This window comes from Ovis canadensis, chromosome 3 (assembly GCF_042477335.2).
Source record: "Ovis canadensis isolate MfBH-ARS-UI-01 breed Bighorn chromosome 3, ARS-UI_OviCan_v2, whole genome shotgun sequence".
Classification (NCBI taxonomy): Eukaryota; Metazoa; Chordata; class Mammalia; order Artiodactyla; family Bovidae; genus Ovis; species Ovis canadensis.
In genome coordinates this window covers 70,850,493-70,864,565 of record NC_091247.1, presented here as the reverse complement: position 1 = coordinate 70,864,565, position 14,073 = coordinate 70,850,493, and positions in this window count along the sequence as shown.

Genomic DNA, 14,073 nt, shown 5'->3' with positions numbered 1-14,073 from the left:
CTACAGGCCAATGTCACTGATGAACACAGATGCAAAAATGTTCAACAAAATTCTAGCAATCAGAATCCAACAACACATGAAAAAGATCATACACCATGACCAAGTGGGCTTTATCCCAGGGATGCAAGGATTCTTCAATATCCGCAAACCAATCAATGTAATTCACCACATTAACAAATTGAAAAAGAAAAGCCATATGATTATCTCAGTAGATGCAGAGAAGGCCTTTGACAAAATTCAACATCCATTTATGATAAAAAAAAAAAACTCTCCAGAAACCAGGAATAGAAGGAACATACCTCAACATAATAAAAGCTATATATGACAAACCCACAGCAAACATTGTCCTCAATGGTGAAAAATTGAAAGCATTTCCCCTAAAGTCAGGAACAATACAAGGGTACCCACTTTCACCGCTACTATTCAACATAGTTCTGGAAATTTTGGCCACAGCAATCAGAGCAGAAAAAGAAATAATAGGAATCCAAATTGGAAAAGAAGAAGTAAAACTCTCACTGTTTGCAGATGACATGATTCTCTACATGGAAAACCCTAAAGACTACACCAGAAATTTATTAGAGCTAATCAATGAATATAGTAAAGTTGCAGGATATAAAATCAACACACAGAAATTCCTTGCATTCCTATACACTAATAATGAGAAAGTAGAAAAAGAAATCAAGGAAACAATTCCATTCACCATTGCAACAAAAAGAATAAAATAACTTAGGAATATATCTACCTAAAGAAACTAAAGACCTATATATAGAAAACTATAAAACACTGATGAAAGAAATCAAAGAGGACACTAATAGATAAATATACCATGTTCATGGATCAGAAGAATCAATATAGTGAAAATGAGTACACTACCCAAAGCAATCTACAGATTCAATGCAATCCCTATCAAGCTACCTGTGATATTTTTCACAGAACTAGAACAAATAATTTCGAGATTTGTATGGAAATACCAAAAACCTTGAATAGCCAAAGTAATCTTGAGAAAGAAGAATGGAACTGGGGGAATCAACTTGCCTGACTTCAGGCTCTACTACAAAGTCACAGTCATCAAGACAGTATGGTACTGGCACAAAGACAGAAATATAGATCAATGGAACAAAATAGAAAACCCAGAGATAAATCCACACACCTATGCACACCTTATCTTTGACAAAGGAGGCAAGAATATACAATGGATTAAAGACAATCTCTTTAACAAGTGGTGCTGGGAAAACTGGTCAACCACTTGTAAAAGAACAAAACTAGATCACTTTCTAAAACCACACACAAAAATAAACTCAAAATGGATTAAAGATCTAAACATAAGACCAGAAACTATAAAACTCCTAGAGGAGAACATAGGCAAAACACTCTCCGACAGAAATCACAGCAGGATCCTCTATGATCCACCTCCCAGAATTCTGGAAATAAAAGCAAAAATAAACAAATGGGATCTAATTAAAATTAAAAGCTTCTGCACAACAAAGGAAAATATAAGCAAGGTGAAATGACAGCCTTCTGAATGGGAGAAAATAATAGCAAATGAAGCAACTGACAAACAACTAATCTCAAAAATATACAAGCAACTTATGCAGCTCAATTCCAGAAAAATAAACGACCCAATCAAAAAATGGGCCAAAGAACTAAATAGACATTTCTCCAAAGAAGACGTACGGATGGCTATCAAACACATGAAAAGATGCTCAACATCACTCATTATTAGAGAAATGCAAATCAAGACCACAATGAGGTACCACTTTACACCAGTCAGAATGGCCGTGATCCAAAAGTCTGCAAGCGATAAATGCTGGAGAGGGTGTGGAGAAAAGGGAACCCTCTTACACTGTTGGTAGGAATGCAAACAAGTACAGCCACTATGGAGAACAGTGTGGAGATTCCTTAAAAAACTGGGAATAGAACTGCCTTATGACCCAGCAATCCCACTGCTGGGCATACACACTGAGGAAACCAGAATTGAAAGAGACACATGTACCCCAATGTTCATCGCAGCACTGTTTATAATAGCCAGGACATGGAAACAACCTAGATGTCCATCAGCAGATGAATGGATAAGAAAGCTGTGGTACATATACACAATGGAGTATTACTCAGCCATTAAAAAGAATACATTTGAATCAGTTCTCATGAGATGGATGAAACTGGAGCCGATTATACAGAGTGAAGTAAGCCAGAAAGAAAAACACCAATACAGTATACTAACACATATATATGGAATTTAGAAAGATGGCAATGATGACCCTGTATGCAAGACAGCAAAAGAGACACAGATGTGTAGAGTGGACTTTCGGACTCTGAGGGAGAGGGAGAGGTAGAGGGTGGGATGATTTGGGAGAATGGCATTGAAACATGTATACTATCATGTAAGAAACGAATCTCCAGTCTATGTCCGATGCAGGATACAGCATGCTTGGGGCTGGTGCACGGGGATGGCCCAGAGAGATGTTATGGGGAGGGAGGTGGGAGGGGGGTTCATGTTTGGGAACGCATGTACACCCGTGGTGGATTCATGTCAATGTATGGCAAAACCAATACAGTATTGTAAAATAAAGTAAAAATTAAAATTAAAAAAATAAATAAACCACAACAAAAAATAGTAAATAAATACAGGACCAGAAACTATAAAACTCCTAGAGGAAAATATAGGCAAAACACTGACATAAATCATAGCAGGATCCTCTATGATCCAGCTCCCAGAGTAATGGAAATAAAAGCAAAAATAAACAAATGGGACCTAATTAAACTTAAACTTGTACTTCCTTTTGTACAACTAGGAAACTATAAGCAAGGTGGAAAGACAGCCTTCAGAATGGGAGAAAATAATAGCAAATGAAGCAACTGACAAAGAATTAATCTCAAAAATATACAAGCAACTCCTGCAGCTCAATTCCAAAAAAATTAATGACTCAATCAAAAAATGGGCCCAAGAACTAAATAGATATTTCTCCAAAGAAGACATACAGATGGCTAACACATGAAAAGATGCTCAGCATCACTCATTATCAGAGAAATGCAAATCAAAACCACAATGAGGGACCATCTCACGCCAGTCAGAATGACAGCTATCAAAAAGTCTACAAACAATAAATGCTGGAGGAGGTGCAGAGAAAAAGGAACCCTCTTACACTGTTGGTGGGAATGCAAACTACTGCAGCCACTATGGAAAACTGTGGAGATTCCTTAAAAAACTGGAAATAGAACTGCCATACGACTCAGAAATCCCACTGCAGGCATACACACCAACATGTGTACCCCAATGTTCATCGCAGGACTGTTTACAATAGCCAGGACATGGAAGCAACATAGAGGTTTGTCAGCAGATGGATAAGAAAGCTGTGGTACATATACACAATGGAATATTATTCAGCTATTAAAAAGAATGCATTTGAATCAGTTCTAATGAGGTGGATGAAACTGGAGCCTATTCTACAGAGCAAAGTAAGTCAGAAAGAAAAACACCAATACAGTATATTAATGCACATATATGGAATTTAGAAAGATGATAATGATGACCCTATAGGCGAGACAGTAAAAGAGACACAAATGTAAAGAACAAACTTTTGAACTTTGTGGGAGAAGGCGAGAGTGGGATGATTTGAGTGAATAGCATTGAAACATGTATATTATCATATGTAAAACAGATCGCCAGTCCAGGTTCAATGCATGAGACAGGATGCACAGGACTGGTGCACTGGGATGACCCTGAGAGATAGGATGGGGAGGGAGTTGGGAGGGGGGTTCAAGATGGGGAACATATGTATACCCATGAAACAAAGACATGGTTTAAGCACAAGTATTCTACATATATATATATAACATGAAAAAATACATGAAACCCATTTCAAATGAAAAAAAGCTTCAAGACATGCCAGTGACTGGTTCAAACAGTGATGTGCTATAATTACATATAAGACAAATATTTACCTAGCCAAGAAGAAAAGTCCAAAGACAAAGATATGCCAGTTAGAATGTCTTCCGTGTTAAGCAACAAAATACATAACTACATAGGTCTTAAAGGATAAAGGCATTTATTATATCACTTAAAAAGAATTTGGAAAGAAACTGGTCCAGCTGGTTAATTTAGTGACAGATTGGAATAAACAAAGACCTGAGTGCTTTCTCTGCATTTTGTTATCTTCAAAGTGTTGCTTCCAAGTCTGTCAGATCAAGATAACAATGTGGCTGCCATTACTCCAGGTATCTATCCAGCAAATAATCATATCCAAAGTCCAGAAGGTGAGTTATTCCACACAAATATCTATCAGGGAGGGAAGACCATATATATGACTGCACAGGTTGAACCTAAGAACCCCAGAGAGGAGGTCACAGAAGCCATAATGAGTATGCATACTGTAGAGGTGACCATCTTTTTAACAGCCACATAGATACTCTATACTATAAACAGCTACAGTGACATTTAATTATTTTAGGCCAAATAAATTCTGATATCATGTTAAGCCTGTGAAAGTGAAAGTCGCTCATTTGTGTCTGACTCTTTGTGACCCCATGGGCAGCTTTATGGTCTATGGAATTCTCCAGGCTGGAATACTGGAGTGGGTACATCGTCCCTTCTGTAGGGGATCTTCCCAACCCAGGGATCTAACCCAGGTCTCCCACATTGCAGGCAGATTCTTCACTGTATGAGCCACCAGGGAAGCCCAGTAGATATCTTTAAACATTTTAAAGGGACAAAAATCACATCAGGAAGTTATATGTAGAAATATATAGCAATTTGCCATTTTAATTTTCACACACTGGTTCTTAATTTTTCAAACCTAGCAATTCCAGCAATTGCTTTCTGCTCCCAGAGAGCAACTGAAAGCAAACATAATTTGTTCTATCATTTCAAGTCATTGTCTTTTCCATAATCATAATCTCGTATATAATAAGATTAGCAGCTCTACTTTTTCTAACATGGCATTAAACCACCTTTCAATTGTCACTCTTAAATCAAAAATACTCCTAAATGTCAACTCATAAAAATTTGACAAGTCACTCCATTATTCAGGCTGTCCTTAAAGTGATCAGTAGTGGGCTCTGTGAGAGAATACACATTCCTCCCCCATAAAAACAATTTTAATGGTCTCAGCCACTCATTTTTTACAGAAAATATTTTCACTCCTGCTGCTGTGTAACCTCAGTCACAATCAACTCCAAGTATTAAAACGCAAAGGACATGCTAAAATAAACTATTTAATAACTGAAGTATGTTATCAACCCTATCCACTCCTCCCCTAGATTAGTCATTCAGTCTTACTTCGATACAGTGCTACACAGTTATTGGTGGCTTGTCTAGGACTTGATAAGCACATAAACTTAGAAAACCATGACAATCACTCCAGCCTCATAAAATATCATTTTTATGACTGCTATTTATGTACATCCAGGCCTCAGCATGGCTTGAAGATTTATTTAATAGAGGATGATAACAATCATGCTGAGTTACAACACACCAATATTAAGGTTGGAATTCATACTTTATTCTGAGTAGACATTGATGCTAGAGCTAGATGGAGGAACTTCTGTAATGGTCACATAACATGGGATTCCCAACCCAACCAAAAGACAATGAATTTCAATTCAGAGGTTTTTTGCTGTGTGTGTGTGTGTGTGTGTGGTGTTTGGTTTTGGTTTTTTTTTTTTTTTTTTTTTTGCATATATTTTTAAACAAGCAAGAGATGTAGATAAGATAAGCATCAATTCTTGTGCTGGAATATTGGCAAGAATCTCCAATCCAGAGGTAAAGAGGGTTAGTGGACCATTCAGTAACAGGAAACTAGAGGAGAAAATTGCAGTAAATGAGCCCAACCAGCATGTTAGTTCATTTCATCATTCAAGGCAAAACTTTTAGAAGTACTTTTCTACTAAGTATATGCTCTAAAGCTGGCATCCCCATTCTCTCCCCAACTGCCCCTATTCTAAACATGCAATCTATCATTTTAAAAATAATGATGCATTCAGAAAACCTCAGAAAGTCTTCAGTGTCTTAAAATAACTCCAACTGTGGCAACTGCCTGATTTTAAAAGGCCTTACTGTACATTATTCTGTGTCACATAATAGTCACATTGCTGTATTGATAACAAGCATTTCCAGAGATTTAATGGCATTCTCCAAAACCTCTTCATCATTTCTCTGAGCCACCTAGGGAGAGTGTACATTTCCCAGCTCCTTTTCCTCATTCCCCTGCTAAGAAACAAACAGCTTCTCTGGGATCCCACCCCATTTTAGAAATCTTGATGAGAATGCCAGACTTAGTTTCTACCTGAACCCCAGATTTCAGGACTTGCTAATGATGTGCTCATGTGGTAAGATCCAGAAGTGAAGAGAATGCTTTGAAATGAGGCCAAGAAGAACCAAGGATCCTGGCCTGCTTTTAACCATGCTAGTCCCATGTGTGACTCCAAATCCAAAATCTTTAGCATCTTAGTAAATGAAATGCAGCATCAGTTCAGTTCAGTTCAGTCGCTCAGTCATGTCTGACTCTTTGCGACCCCATGAATCGCAGCACACCAGGCCTCCCTGTCCATCACCAACTCCCAGAGTTCACTCAGACTCACGTCCATTGAGTCAGTGATGCCATCCAGCCATCTCATCCTGGGTCATCCCCTTCTCCTCCTGCCCCCAATCCCTCCCAGCATCAGAGTCTTTTCCAATGAGTCAACTCTTCACATGAGGTGGCCAAAGTACTGGAGCTTCAGCTTTAGCATCATTCCTTCCAAAGAAATCCCAGGGCTGATCTCCTTCAGAATGGACTGGTTGGATCTCCTTTCAGTCCAAGGGACTCTCAAGAGTCTTCTCCAACACCACAGTTCAGAAGCATCAATTCTTTGGCGCTCAGCCTTCTTCACAGTCCAACTCTCACATCCATACATGACCACAGGAAAAACCATAGCCTTGATTAGACGGACCTTAGTAGGCAAAGTAATGTCTCTGCTTTTGAATATGCTATCTAGGTTGCTCATAACTTTTCTTACAAGGAGTAAGCATCTTTTAATTTCATGGCTGCAATCACCATCTGCAGTGATTTTGGAGCCCAAAAAAATAAAGTCTGACACTGTTTCCATTGTTTCCCCATCTATTTCCCACGAAGTAATGGAACCAGATACCATGATCTTCATTTTATGAATGTTGAGCTTTAAGCCAACTTCTTCACTCTCCTCTTTTACTTTCATCATACACATCTGCAAATTCAGTCTTATTCATAGGCATATAAAAATTAAAATCAGGTATCTCAAAGTTAAATTTACATTACTTTTTACTACTGGCATTCCTTTCTACCCCACCAGTAACCAGAATAAAGCTTTCATATGAGAGATAAGCAAAAACACCTAAGAGATAAAAATTGTACAAAAATTAACAGTCTAAATATGAAGCAAACTGAAATGTGGTACCATTTTTGAGCAAGTGTTCAAGTGTTTAAAAAAGAGAAAAAATTAATCCTTGACATCATGTTCCTTTGAGAGGCATGAAATTAATGTCAATGGATTCTCTTTCTTTTCTAAGGGCCCAAACGTACTACTTGGTTTTACAGGGAACAACATTCACATACTTACACTATTGTAAAACCTACTTATTGGATTATAATTTTTAGAATCAACCTGAGGACAAAGTATAGCATACTTACTAACACTCACATCTAAAAATAATATCTTTACCTAGACCATACACAAAAACAAACTGCAGGGGGAAAAAAGGGCGATTATTTGATATTTTAAAGAGGGCCAAGAGGCCATGAAAAGATGCTTAATATCACTAATAATTAGGGAAATGCAAATCAAAATTACAGTGAGGTATCACCTCATACCTTTCAGAATGGTTATCAGCAAAAAGTCTACAAGCAATAAATGCTGGCAAGGGCGTGCAGAAAAGGGAACCCTCCAGTGCTATTGGTGGACATTTAAATTGACACAGCCACAATGGAGAACAATATAAATGTTACTTTTTTAAAAATCTAAAAATAGAACTACCATATGACCAAATAATTCCACTTCTGGGCATACGCTAAGAAAACAATAATTTCAAAAAGATGCAGGCACCCCAGGGTTCACTGTAGCACTATTTACAATAGCCAGGATATGGAATCAACCAAACTGTTCAATGACAGATGAATGGATAAAGATGCGGAACAAATACAATGGAATATTAGTCATTCAAAGGAATAAAATTGGGTCATTTGTACAGATATGAATGGACCTAGAGACTGTCATACAGAGTGAAGTATGTCAGAAAAACAAAATATTGTATATTGATGCACATACGTGGAATCTAGAAAAATGGTACAGATGAACCTATCTTTGGAGGGTAGGAATTATATACACAGACACAGAGAATAGAGGTATGTAGACGCAGGGGATGGAGGAAGAGAAGGTGAGATGAATTGGGAGGTTGGAATTGATGTGTACACACTACCATGTGTAGAATAGCTAATGAGAATCTGCTATACAGCACGGGGAGCCCAGCTCAACCCTCTGTGGTGATCTAGATGGGAGGAATGGGGGGTGGGAGGAAGATCCAAAAAGGAGGGGACATATATATGCATGTGGCTGGTTCCCTCTGTTGTACAGCAGAAGCTAACACAGTGTGCTTATTTGTCCAGTCACCTCTGACTCTTTGAGACCCTGTGGACTGTAGCCCACCAGGTCCTCTGTCCATGTGGATTCTTCAGGAAAGAAAACTGGAGTGGGTTGGTACGTCCTCCTCCAGGGGATCTTCCCAACCCAGGGATCAAACTCAGGTCTCTCACACTGCAGCTGGATTCTTCCCATCTGAGCCACCAGGGAATCCTGGCACAGTATTATGAAGCAACTACATCCCAACTTTAAAATAATAAACAAGACCCTATCTGTAAAACTAAAAACAAGTGACAAACTGATATGCATTATATTAAGAACTTCTCCAAATCAAAAGGAAAATTGATAATTGCATAGAAAAGATAAGGGAACATTATGAACAGGTAATACATAGAAGAAATAATGAAAGAGTAAGAGTATCAAATTCTGACAATTATGTGAAGGAAAATTAAAACAATATCATTTCTATCAGGTTGACAAAAATTAAGATGATTAACAACATTATCCAGTAATTGTAAGAATTTGGGAAATCAAGCAGTCTCATGCCTTATGAGTGAGTATGTAAATTGGTAATGCCCATCTCAGAATAATATGGCATTAACCAACACAGTTTATAATGTTCATACCCTTGGTCCTTTATTTTCTATGTACAGTTATCTATACTAAAGCATTACTCCATCTGATAACAAAGATGCATATAAAAATATTGTCACTGTATATTTTGTGAGTAAAAACTGAAAATAACTATCAAATTGATGAATGGCTACATAAATTACAGGGCATTCATTTTATATGCATTAATCTGAGAGATATGCTTGATGTATTACCTGAACCAAAATAACAGGTATCTGTGCAGTGTAAACAACATGACTATGTTTTTAATTTAAAAAAGAAAAAACTGAACTACCATCTGTATATATGTGTTAAGGTGGAAACATTTCCAAGTTCCTCTATTCATCATTAAAAAGGACAAGTCATAATGCATTCTTTGTTAAGATACACAATTTATACATAAATATGCATGCTGCTGCTGCTGCTAAGTATCTTCAGTCCTGTCCAATTCTGTGCAACCCCACAGTCGGCAGCCCACCAGGCTCCTCTGTCCCTGGAATTCTCCAGGCAAGAATACTGGAGTGGGTTGCCATTTCCTTTTCCAATGCATGCATGCATGCTAAGTCGCTTCAGTCGTGTCCGACTCTGTGCGACCCCATGGACAGCAGCCCACCAGGCTCCTCTGTCCACAGGATTCTCTAGGCAAGACTGGAGTGGGTTGCCACTTCCTTCTCCATAAATATGAATACATATGTATATATAAAATGATTTACGTAGTACAACATATAATATATAAATCAGTTGGAATGATATAGGCCAAATAAGTGATATTCTAGGTTGGTAAGGAAAGCATGAGGGAGAATCATAATTTTTAACAAGAATATACCCATTACTTTTTTACACAACAAGCAAAATGAACCAATTCTATGTAATACAGACTGACAATAAAACCATTCTAAAAAATAAATTTAATAAACTAAGCATATTTGTAAAACAGGAAATAAACCTGAACCAGAGAGTACCACCTCTCTCCATCTCCACACCAACACTATCCAGCTGGGTTAAAGGCTGTCAGTTTTCTGCTTACATTCTACACTGAAAATCTAAAATGTAAAGGGTCAAACCTTTCAGAAATGAATTCCCCCTATCTAACCATCAAAACAATTATTCTTTTGAATTTGTCATTCTTTTAAAAAATTATTTGACCAAGGGAAGACTAAAATGAAGCAGAATGTATTGATTACTAAGGAAATGAAGATAAGAATTCTGCCTTAATTCAATAATTGCATTAATTACTACTAAAGAGATGACGCTGAAACACTGTTACTGTAAGAAAATGCTACAGTGAAAAGTAATCAAAATAGTAGATTTTATCAAATGGTGAAGGTTAAAAAGATACACAATTTTCTTGGTTAACTACTCAGCTTGAACAAGACTTCTACATTTTTGGCATAATTCATTTAAGAATGAATATGCTGACTATGTTCTGTTAGGAGTAAAGAGGAGCACACATCTAATCAGAGTAGTAATCATCTTTGTGGTTTTTTGAAATTTCAAATAGCTCAAGACACATCAAGGAATTATAAGCATATTAACAAATCTATAGCTAGAAATTTTAAAAACAATGTCAGACTAGGATATGTTTTAACTACAAAACATCTGGGAATTGATAACTTAAAGAACCACATTCCACAAGTGCATAATTAAAGACAAGTCCTGTATCAGCTGGAGGGTCCTGATATGTTTTGGCTAGATTAAAATGAACTCAGATAATCTTCGCCGGCCTCATTCTAGTTAGGACCAGTTACTCAAGTTCTCCTAAAAAACCTGAAGGAGCACTAATTCTATCTGGTGTGTTAGTACTCTCATTCCAAATTCATCCTTGGTACTAATGTACTTCAGCTGTACTACTTGAGTTCACAAAAGCATTAATGTGGCTGTTGTTGTTGTTTAGTTGCTAAGTTGTGTCCAACTCTTTTGCAACCCCATGGACTATAGCCCACCAGGCTCCTCTGTCCATGCGATTTCCCAGGCAAGAATACTGGGATAGGTTGCCATTTCCTTCTCCAGGGGATCTTCCCGACCCAGGGATCGAAACCACATCTCCTGCATTGGCAGACAGGTTCTTTACCACTGAGCTACAAGGGAAGCCCAAAAGCATTAATATAGTTAGTTAACAAGGTAGCACATAGGGAAAGACGTGCAGTACAATCTATTTGAATTGATTTTAGCCCTCAGAATTTTCTCTTTCCAGCCCTCCTTTCTAGTCATCCAAAACCCCTAGATGTAGGGTTCACACTATTGGTCCCGAGCCTTTATCTTTTATGTGTATTTCTCTTAAGAGAAATCTACAAAATGATTAAGAAGAGATTATTTATTATGAAGACAAATTAAGCTTCCCCCATCTAAGAATGTAACATATTTCCTCCTCTTCTTCATAACTTTCCATTATTTTGCTCTTGGAAATTATATGCTTGTCTAGATAATTTGACTTTAAATTGCTCTATCAGAAAGGATGAGTTTAATGATAACAAGTTTAATGATAACAAGATGTATGCAGAACTCTCTCAAGAATGTTTCATTTTTTTAATTTCTCTTTTTTCAAGTACTTACATGTTTTAAAAAATATATTTTCTGAGTAATTCCACATGGTATAAATGCTTAAAATCTAAACAGATTCAAAGGCAGAAAAGAGATTCTACTTCATATCAGATTAACAAGAAATGGTCTAGCTCTGGGCGATAAAAAAAGCACAATGGGTTACTTGTTCTACACTTAAAAAAAAAAAAACCAGTTCAGAATCCCTAAAGAATGATGATCCTAACTTTTATTGCTTCCTAATACAGAAGCAATTTTAATGTGTGGCTTTGATTAAACAACAAGGGCAGCTCAAAACAATGACATAAGACATGAAAGGCTGAAGTATCTGAAATCTTTAGCATATTTATCATGTCCTGAAATAGATGGGCACAGAACAGATGAAGTGAAGGAGACATGTACATCTCAACCACAGAACTGAACTTAGTGAAACTTGCCGTTTCTTGAGTGAAGTATACTTTTGCTTCTACAGCTCAAATGCTGTCAAAATAAGGTTTCTCTGGAATTATGTCATAGATCATTATTGAGGAATTGGAAATCTTCAATTGTTCAAAGTGAACGTGAAGTCACTCAGTCGTGTCCGACTCTGTGACCCCATGGACTGTAGTCCACCAGGCTCCTCCCTCCATGGGATTCTCCAGGCAAGAGTACTGAGTGGGTTGCCATTTCAAAGTGCTTATGAAATGGGACCTGACTTTTATGCTCTTTGAATCACTGAAAGGTAAAGAAAAGAAAAAAGTCTAACTAATAATAACTAAGAGTATATTTACCCTCCATCATTCATTTTCAAGGTGTCTCTTTGTTACACTTTTGTTGTTGTTGTTTGGTCACTAACTTATGTCTGACTCTTTGTGACCCCATGGACTATAGCACGCCAGACTCTTCTGTCCTCTGCTGACTTTCAGGGTTTGCTCGGATTCATGTCCACTGAGTCAGTGATGCAATGACCATCTCATCCTCTGCTGCTCCCTTCTCCTCTTGCCTTCAATCCCTCCCAGTATCTCTCCCAGGGTTTTTTCCAATGAGTTGGCTTCTCACACAAGGTGACCAAAGTATTGCCACTTCCACTTCAGCATCAGTCCTTCCAATGAATATTCAGGGCTGATTTCCTTTAGGATTGACTGATTTGATCACCATGCAGACTCCTTGAGAATCTCCAAGGGACTCTCAAGAGTCTTCTCTAACACCACAATTGGAAAACATCAATTCTTTAGCACTCAACCTTCTTTATGGTCCAGCTCTCACATCTATACACAACTACTAGAAAAACCATGCTTTGACTACACAGACCTTTGTCTACATAGTGATATCTCTGCTTTTTAATATGCTGTCTGGGTTTGTCATAGCTTTCTTTCCAAGGAGCAAGCATCTTTTAATTTCCTGGCTGCAATCACCACCCAAGAAAATAAAATCTGTCTCTGCTTTCACTTGTTCCCCTTCTATATGCCATGAAGTGATAGGACCAGATTCCATGATCTTAGTTTTAGGGTTTTTTTTTTTAATGTTGAGAAAAATTCTGAAAAAGATGGGAATACCAGACCACCTGGGAAAGATTGAGGGCGGGAGGAGAAGGGGATGACAGAGGATGAGACGGTTGGATGGCATCACTGATTCGATGGACATGAGTTTGGGTAAACTCCAGGAGTTTGTGAAGGACAGGAAGGCCTGGTGTGCTGCGGTCCATGGGGTCGCAAAGAGTGAGGCATGACTGAGTGACTGAACTGAACTGTTATCCTTAATATAATCCCATTACATGAGTAGCTTAAGTATGACCATCTACACTTGTCAGACACAGATCTAAAGTCATACAGGTAGTGATAGAGAAAAGAGGAATTAAAACTCCAATATCCTTGCTCCTTTTCATTATTTTTTTTGGTTACCATTACCCCCACTGTCAAAAAATAAATAAGCCCCAAATGGAGTCACTTGTGCTAGGCTATGCCACCAACTGGGCCTTAATATCCAACCTAATTGATGCTTTAATCTCCCCAAGGGATGCAGTTTTATGTAGTCAATCAGAATTTTCTGATCAACATTAATGAGGTAATTTGTCACATGGGAACTTTTCCATCCCCCATCCAAAGGAAGAAGAGGTTGTAACCCATCTAACATTTTGTCCCCAAAAGGAGATGACCTAAATTGAAAAACTCTCTTGCTTGGTTATGGCTTCTCTGTTTTCCCTTTCTGTGATTGTGGTTTTCATTCTGTCTGCCCTCTGAGGGACGAAGGTAAGAGGCTTGTGGAAACTTCCTGGTGGGAGGGACTGGCTGTGGGTAAGACTGGGTCTTGCTCAGGTGGGCAGGGCCATGCTCAGTAAATCTTTAATTCAATTTT